Source organism: Ochlerotatus camptorhynchus, unplaced genomic scaffold (genome assembly GCF_037179485.1).
Source record: "Ochlerotatus camptorhynchus isolate MF236.1 unplaced genomic scaffold, CSIRO-AGI_Acam_v1.1 ptg000192l, whole genome shotgun sequence".
Lineage (NCBI taxonomy): Eukaryota > Metazoa > Arthropoda > Insecta > Diptera > Culicidae > Ochlerotatus > Ochlerotatus camptorhynchus.
Genome location: NW_027040682.1, coordinates 4,033,820 through 4,040,934, shown reverse-complemented (window position 1 = coordinate 4,040,934; position 7,115 = coordinate 4,033,820). Strand labels below are relative to the sequence as shown.

Genomic DNA, 7,115 nt, shown 5'->3' with positions numbered 1-7,115 from the left:
CTGCAGATATCGGACCCGGTTGGTCTACCGCCCCAAAATGTCCATATGCCAAGTCCCAACTCCACGCTCCACCGTCGTCGTCCGTACGGGGTGAGAGCGGTGAGATCCACCGGTGCGGTACTCTTTCTCTCGAAAAGAACGTGAAAAATAGTGGCGCACGCTCGCTCGCCAGTGGGGTAGGTTGGGGAGCACGTGGTGGCGAGTGGGAGGAAAACGCCGCATGTGCGCACGATCATCATCGTCATCGGAGTCACACACCAACAAAAGGCGAAGTGCAAACGAACTCCGGACGAACCAGAGCCGAATATTTCGCAAATCTTCGTCGGACCGCGAAACGAAGCACACAGTTGATTTTCGCAAGCTCCCGTTTTCGATGCTCATGGAGGGATTTCGATTGCTTTGCTGCAGCCAGAGACATGTGTGACTCGTTCGAGTGAGTATGGAAGTGGTGTTAGAAATTCGATCGAGTGTGACTGCTGCTGCTGCTGGAGAAGAGCAGGATTAGGTTTCTTCTTGTCGATGAGTGGAAAAATGCCGGTTGGTGATGGCGCTCACGGGATGTGCGCGAATTTTGGCGAGGTTTGGGCGCGCGTCGGCCGAATTTGGCGAGTACCGAGCTTCGTCGTCGGCGTCCTCGGATGTGTGGTCAGATTGTGCAAAGTGCCGAATTCGTTCGTTCGGGGGCTCTGTGTGTAGTGTGGGTCTACCAGCGTCAGTGGCTGGTTCATCACCGGCAGTCGCGCTCAGTCCGTGGAACAGTGTGGTGTTGACTCCTGCTCTCTTCCCAGAGACATTTTCCTGACAGGCATCAAGAGGTGAAGAGTGATGAAGAAGAGTACTGAGGAACAAAATTAAACCAAATTAGGAGGCCAAGTCCAAAAGTGCTGGTGTGTATGTTCATAAACAGTTGCTCCGGACAAGTGTAGACAGGCCCGATCTAAATAGCCTTCAGTTCTTGTGTTGTGTTTAGTGTGCGTTTGCGTGCTTGTTATGTTCAGTTCGGTTGGTTTGCGTTTTTTGGGTTGAGTTTTTTTTTTTTTTTTTGGGAGAAACAGACACGACCGGCTTGATATATTAGAACGAGTCAACGTGTGGAGTGGCGGCAACTCAAGTGTGGCAGAAGGAAGGCACAAATAATATATGTAATCTAATACTGGCGAACCCGGAACTGCGGCCGCTTTTAGCGAATTGACTTTTGCAAACGCTTGGAACGTCTGAAGGCCGAATCGAATCCGTGCGAGACTCAACCGTTTCACGCTGGCTGATTAAATTTATTGATCGAGTAATCTCCGCTTCTAATCCCATTACCCACGAGGACGGGTGGGTAGAGCTAATCCAGTACGCAGTGGCATTGCAGGTTCCATATTTAGACTGAACGTTCGAGTATAGCCATTTCCTGTCGTTCCTGATAAGCAATGCATACAGAGAAATGAAGTGGTACAAAGTACGCGGATTTTCCCCCCAGCAACAGCTGATTTCACCGCAAACTTCAGAAGCAATTAGACCGCCCTAATGAGTCTTGAGGGAAAGCCACTAAGCAGCACGGTGAATCAAATTTTCAACTAGACCTTCAACCCAGAGAACACCACCATTTTTTTTTTGCTGTTAAAAAACGAAGAGAACACACAGTAGATGAGCTAATATTTGCAAATGATTATCAACACCAACACACAACCGACGATGAAAGCAATCATCTGAATTTCGCAAACCTGCCACTGCCGGCCCGCCTGCCTGCTTGCCGATTTAGATTAGTTCGACGAATGAGCAGAAGCCTGGAGGAGGTGGCCAAGAAGTATGAGGAATCCCACAACTACCAGTGGAGCGAATCCGAAGCGATAAGTGTGCGACTCTTAGCTCATCTGTTTGGCAAAAGTCCTCTTGGTCTTCTTACCGTTGCTGCTTGCCTTGGCGAATGTGATCACACCAGCCGTATTATAACTTCCTATCAATTGCCTTACCCGGGAATGGAACTCGAAAAAATAGCGACCAACACACATCCAGAGAAAAGTTACCATCTTCAGAGCAAAAGTTTTCCGTTGTTTCATTATGTTTGCCATAAGTTCGGTTATGTCCTGCTGCCACGGAAAAAAGTGGAAAGTTTTGTGTTGTTTTTCAGTTTCCCAACAGCTGCCACATATTCTTGCGGCAGGAAAAGAAACTTCAAACTAGAAAACATTGTTGATTTTCATTATTCCGTTTCACACTCGTGACTTTTGAGTTTGAGGACTGCAGCGGCGAAAAAACCTCCGCACGAAATAATGGAGAAAAATCGGAAAAGTTCTTTCGTTGAAAGTAGTAGTTTAGTTTAGTTTTTTTTTATTCTGTTCCGTCCTATTCTGTTCTGTTTATTGTTTTTCGAGAAGAAAATGAGCAAAGTTTCGCCCCCGCCGGTGGAAACGAAAGACATATCCTCAAAACCCAAGTGACGGTTAAGAAGAACACACAATGATTGATCGTTAGTTTCGTAGCGGGGGTGGCAGGATATCGATGAAATCGATTCGAGCGCACGCATTTCGGTTCGGTTCGGTGGATTTAGCCGTAATTGGACAGCTGGTGGCTGGCGCTGACGACGATGATGACGATGATGATGATGTCAAACTCTGCGTGGTTCAGTGACTGCGGAACAAGCGACTACAAACCGAGAGTAGAAGGCGCCGAATGGCGCGCGATGAGGTAAGCGAAAACTTTTGGGAAAGTGAATTCGATCTCAATAATGTTACTCCTACGATCCTGTTTATAGGCCCACTGGGGGTGCTTGGGGGAAAGTTTTCACGTAATCAGTTGAATAATATGAGTCAGTTTCCAAGTTCAAAATTTTATCCGCACCCCGAAGGAAACTACTATCATCAATCATATATTTATCTGCAATGCTGAGAGTCATTGACCTTTCGCAACACGGACGGAAGGGAAGGGGGCTATTGGTTCTTAAGCTCTGGTGAACCAGTTTTTGCCGGACATGCGCAGTGCGTTGGCAAGCCTCGGCAGTCACACGATGGGAATAGTGCTTGGCGCACCGGTATGAGTCCTTGCTGGCTTTCTTGTGGCAGGGTGGCCAGCGAACCGGTAACACCGGAAATTTGTGAAGTAGCTGGGACTACCGGGAATTTGATGGGATATTCGGGAACAATCAGTAAACCTTATATCCGGTCACTTAATTGCTGGTTTTAGTTTTATTTCTTATGGATGTACAAGTTAAATCTACACAAACGTAGAGTTATGAGAATTATATTTAATGATTCGTAATGATTTCTGAATCAAACAGATTTCAACTTTATCTACTTACGAGTCCCATTTCCTATTGATTGTTTAATAGGAACCTTATTTTGAGATTTAATAAGCTCCCAACCTTTCAATATGGGTCATTCCAGCTCAAGTGGGTACACCACCTATGGTCGATGTCACCTATATGAGCCAAACTTGGCCTAAACGCTTATTTTGGCTCTCCGAACAAACGCCTTTTTTTGATTTCACTCTGAAGTGCCTAGATCCCTCTCGGCTACAACCCTGGATCATCTTTCAGAAGAGATTATTCAACATCCAAATAAGCTATTTGTGATCTTAAAACGTCAATTTGAAGGTTTTTTTTAATTTTAATTCTTATAAGTGAACCCACATTTTGTTTTTGTCATAGTAACTACAGTCAACATCACTGGCGTGCACAGGGTGGGGAAAGGTGGGACAATTGCCCCACCTTTAATAAATAAGATTTTAATTTTCACATTTACATGATAAAAAATATCTAGATTTCTTGATAACTTGATTTGAAGGTAAAATTGAAACCCTTTTATTGCGTCAATTCCTTTGAGGTGGTGCCTGAAAATTGGATGTAACAAGCTTCAATGAAATTTTTTGGTCAAAAAATTGCACCACATTGGTGAATACAAAAAAAAACTGGTGTAATTTTTTTTTAAAGATTGATCATGGAGGGTTAAAAGAAAAGGGTAAATTTTAGGGTTAAAACAATTCACCTTCGTGGTGGTAAATCGAAGAAAAAAGCTTTTTCTAAAATTGAATTGCACTAAAAATTTGGAGGTGCACATTTAACTGAAAATGTCTTGTGGAAAGTTCGCTACGCTGTGGTGAATGTAGAAGCAAGGTTTACTAATTTTTCTGGTGTATAATTCTGACGAATGCAAGCTTCATCGAAAATTTATGGTGGAAAATTTGCACCATTCTGCATGAGGAGGCACAGCCTGAAAATTGCACCCCAAAGGTGCATGGTGAAACAAACTTCACTGACAATTTTTGATGCACCGTTCTGGTGAATGGAGGAGCATGTTCTATTGAAAATTTCTGGTGCAAAATTTGCAGCGCTATGATAAATGAAATGAATAGAAAATTTCTGGTGGAAAACTTGCACTAGTCTGGTTAATGAAGGCACAAGCTTTATTTGAAATTAAACTAAACTTAAAACTTTTGGTGGGAAATCTGCACCGTTCTGGTGAACGGATGGGCAAGCTTTTCGGATTTTTGGTCTTAAATTATCTGAATAGCGAAACAAATTTTAATAGTAATTTCTGGTGTAAAATTTGCACCATTCTGATGATTGGACGGAAGCTGAGTACTGCGGAGTAAATCGATTGTATTTTGCAAGCCAATGGAAAACTGCTTGAAAATTTGTTCAAGTTTATTTTTTTTTGTTCTTTCTCAGTTGATTCCCGCCAAAAGCTCTGAGCCAGGAGTGCTCGAGCTCCCATGACTCTATCAAAGTTTGTTTAGATAAATGTTTCACCAAAGTATGTTTTACTGATATTGAAAACGCAGCTGAGTCATAAAAACTATGCTGGTTTTTATACTTTCATCATTGAGCCTGTTGGTTTTTGTCTTTGAGCTTACAATTAAGAATGTGTTATGAAAAAGTTTGAATCATTTTTATGAGATTGCAATGCTTGACGAGAGGTAAGAACAGTAACTGAGTTTGTTGCTTCTGAATGTTTGGCTCCCGTTTGACAGTTCTGACTGGCTCCCAAGTGAAGCACATTGAGTGAGTCCGCAGTACCCAGGAGGGAAGCTGCTTTACTCAAAGTTTATGATAAAAATAAAGCAATAGGAGCAAACGTTTATTTGAAAATTTCTGGTGGAAAATGGAAACAGGAGTTCGGCACCACTCAGAAGATTGGAGAAGAAATTTTAATTGAACATTAACGGTTGAAAATTTGCATCGTTCTGGTCAATTCAAATTTTCTGGTGTAAAATTTTCTGGGGGCAAGTTTGTATTTAAAATTTCTGGTGTATGATTTGCAACATACTGCTGCATGGAGGGGCAAGCTGAATTGAATATTCCTGATCTAAAAATTGCACAGTTCTCGTGAATGGAGGGGCAAGCTTTATTGAACATTTCTGGTAGAAAAACTACAACGTTTTGGTGAATGGACGGACAAATTAAACTTGATTTCCGAGAAGAACCTAAAGGGTATTAAGTTCTGAGAACAGTTCCAAAAGAAAAAAAATCTGAGGATGATTTCACGAAAATTCTGCGAATAATTTCTAGTGAATCCTGCAGATAGTTCCAAGATAATTTCGAAAAGAATACCGAGAAAATCAAATTTTGGATGAAATTTCAAATGGATTTTGAGGAAAATGTAAAGGGGATTACGAGAATAATTTCAAGCTAATTCTGGGAAGAATTTATGGAGAATACAGAGAAAATTCTTCTGTAACTTCAGGGGAATTTCAGTTCCAAGCTGTTCTGAGAAAAAAAAGTTCCAAAATATTCCGAAAAGAGCCTCAAGGATATTGAATTTTTAGGACAGTTCCAAAATATATCTGGGAAGAATTCAAAGAAAATTCTGCGGAAAATTTCTAGTGCATCCTACAGATAGTTCCAAGATAATTTCGAATAGAATACCGAGAAAATCAAATTTTGAGTGAAATTCCAAAGGGATTTTAAGCAAAATTTCAAGAGAATTCCGAGGATAATTTCTAGCTCATTCCAGGAAAAATTTCTGAAACTCTAAAGGAATTTCAGTTCCAAGGTTTTCTGAGAAAAAAAATATGAAGAGTTCTAAATATAGTTCCAGTGGACTTCTGAGAAGAATTTCAATATAGCTCTTTAGAGAGTTTTTAAAAAATCAGAGAAGAACCTCAAGAATATTGAATTCTGATGACAGTTCCAAAAGATTTCTGGGGAGTATTCCAAGAAAATTCTGCGAATAATTTTTAGTGAATCCTACAGATAGTTTCAAGATAATTCCGAAAAGAATACCGAGAAAATTAAATTTTGAGTGAATTCCAAAGGGATTTTGAGGAAAATTTCAAGGGAGTACCGATAATTTCTAGCTCATTCCGCGAATAATTTCTGGATAATACTGAGGAAATTCTTCTGAAACTCTAAGGGAATTTCAGTTCCAAGATGTTCTGAGTAAAAGTCAAGAAGAGTTCTAAAAATAATTCCAGAGGACTTCTGAGAAGAATTTCAAAAGAACTCATAGAGTTCTAAAAATTTCGAAAAGAACCTCAAGGAATTCTGAGGTTGGAATTTTTTTGCAACTATACAAAGTTTTAAGACAGCTTTTGAATTCCCTAATTGAAAAGTGGGTATTAGTTTGCCATTGAACCTTGGTCTATTGTTGTCGTACTAAAAATTCATCTAAGAATCTTCTCTGAAAATTTAAAGTCATCTGTTACCGCAATAAAAACATCTTTAAAACATGTTGAATGTTTGGCATCATTTTCTGTCACCCAGACTGGCGGTACTTTGGGACAGGGTTGAAATGCTCATTATTTCGCACAAGTCGTCATTCCGTTAACAATCCTGTACCCGCTTATCAAAATAGTTTTGTGCGCATTTGTTTGAATCGTTACAATTTTTTTAAACCTTTTTAATGATCTTGGCATTTAGGTCAAAATTTAAAAAAAAAATAGCACTTATTTCCATTGGCTGTCTGAAAGCAGTTTTCATTGAAGAAGATCAACCACCCCCGGAGCAAAAAATAAATTAAATTTTCTAAATAGAACAGTAGAAAAACAGTGGTGGGTGGACAGCACCATCCACCATGCACTTTGGAGTACTCCCCCATGCCCAGATTAAATGCATCAAAGAAAAAAAAATTGCCCCTCCTTAACGAGATTCCTGTACACGCTAGTGGTAAACATACTGATTACCGGCCCATTGT

The 7,115-nt window shown here is 40.6% G+C and overlaps 1 long non-coding RNA gene across 1 annotated transcript in view; it reads left to right on the top strand.

Moving 5' to 3' along the window:
* Window positions 1-335: 335 nt before the first annotated feature.
* Window positions 336-7,115, top strand: part of LOC135702393 (uncharacterized) — a 146,725-nt gene continuing 139,945 nt past the window's right edge. Inside the window, exon 1 of the long non-coding RNA XR_010517697.1 lies at window positions 336-2,673. This is a non-coding gene — a long non-coding RNA (uncharacterized LOC135702393). The remainder of the gene's footprint in view (window positions 2,674-7,115) is intronic.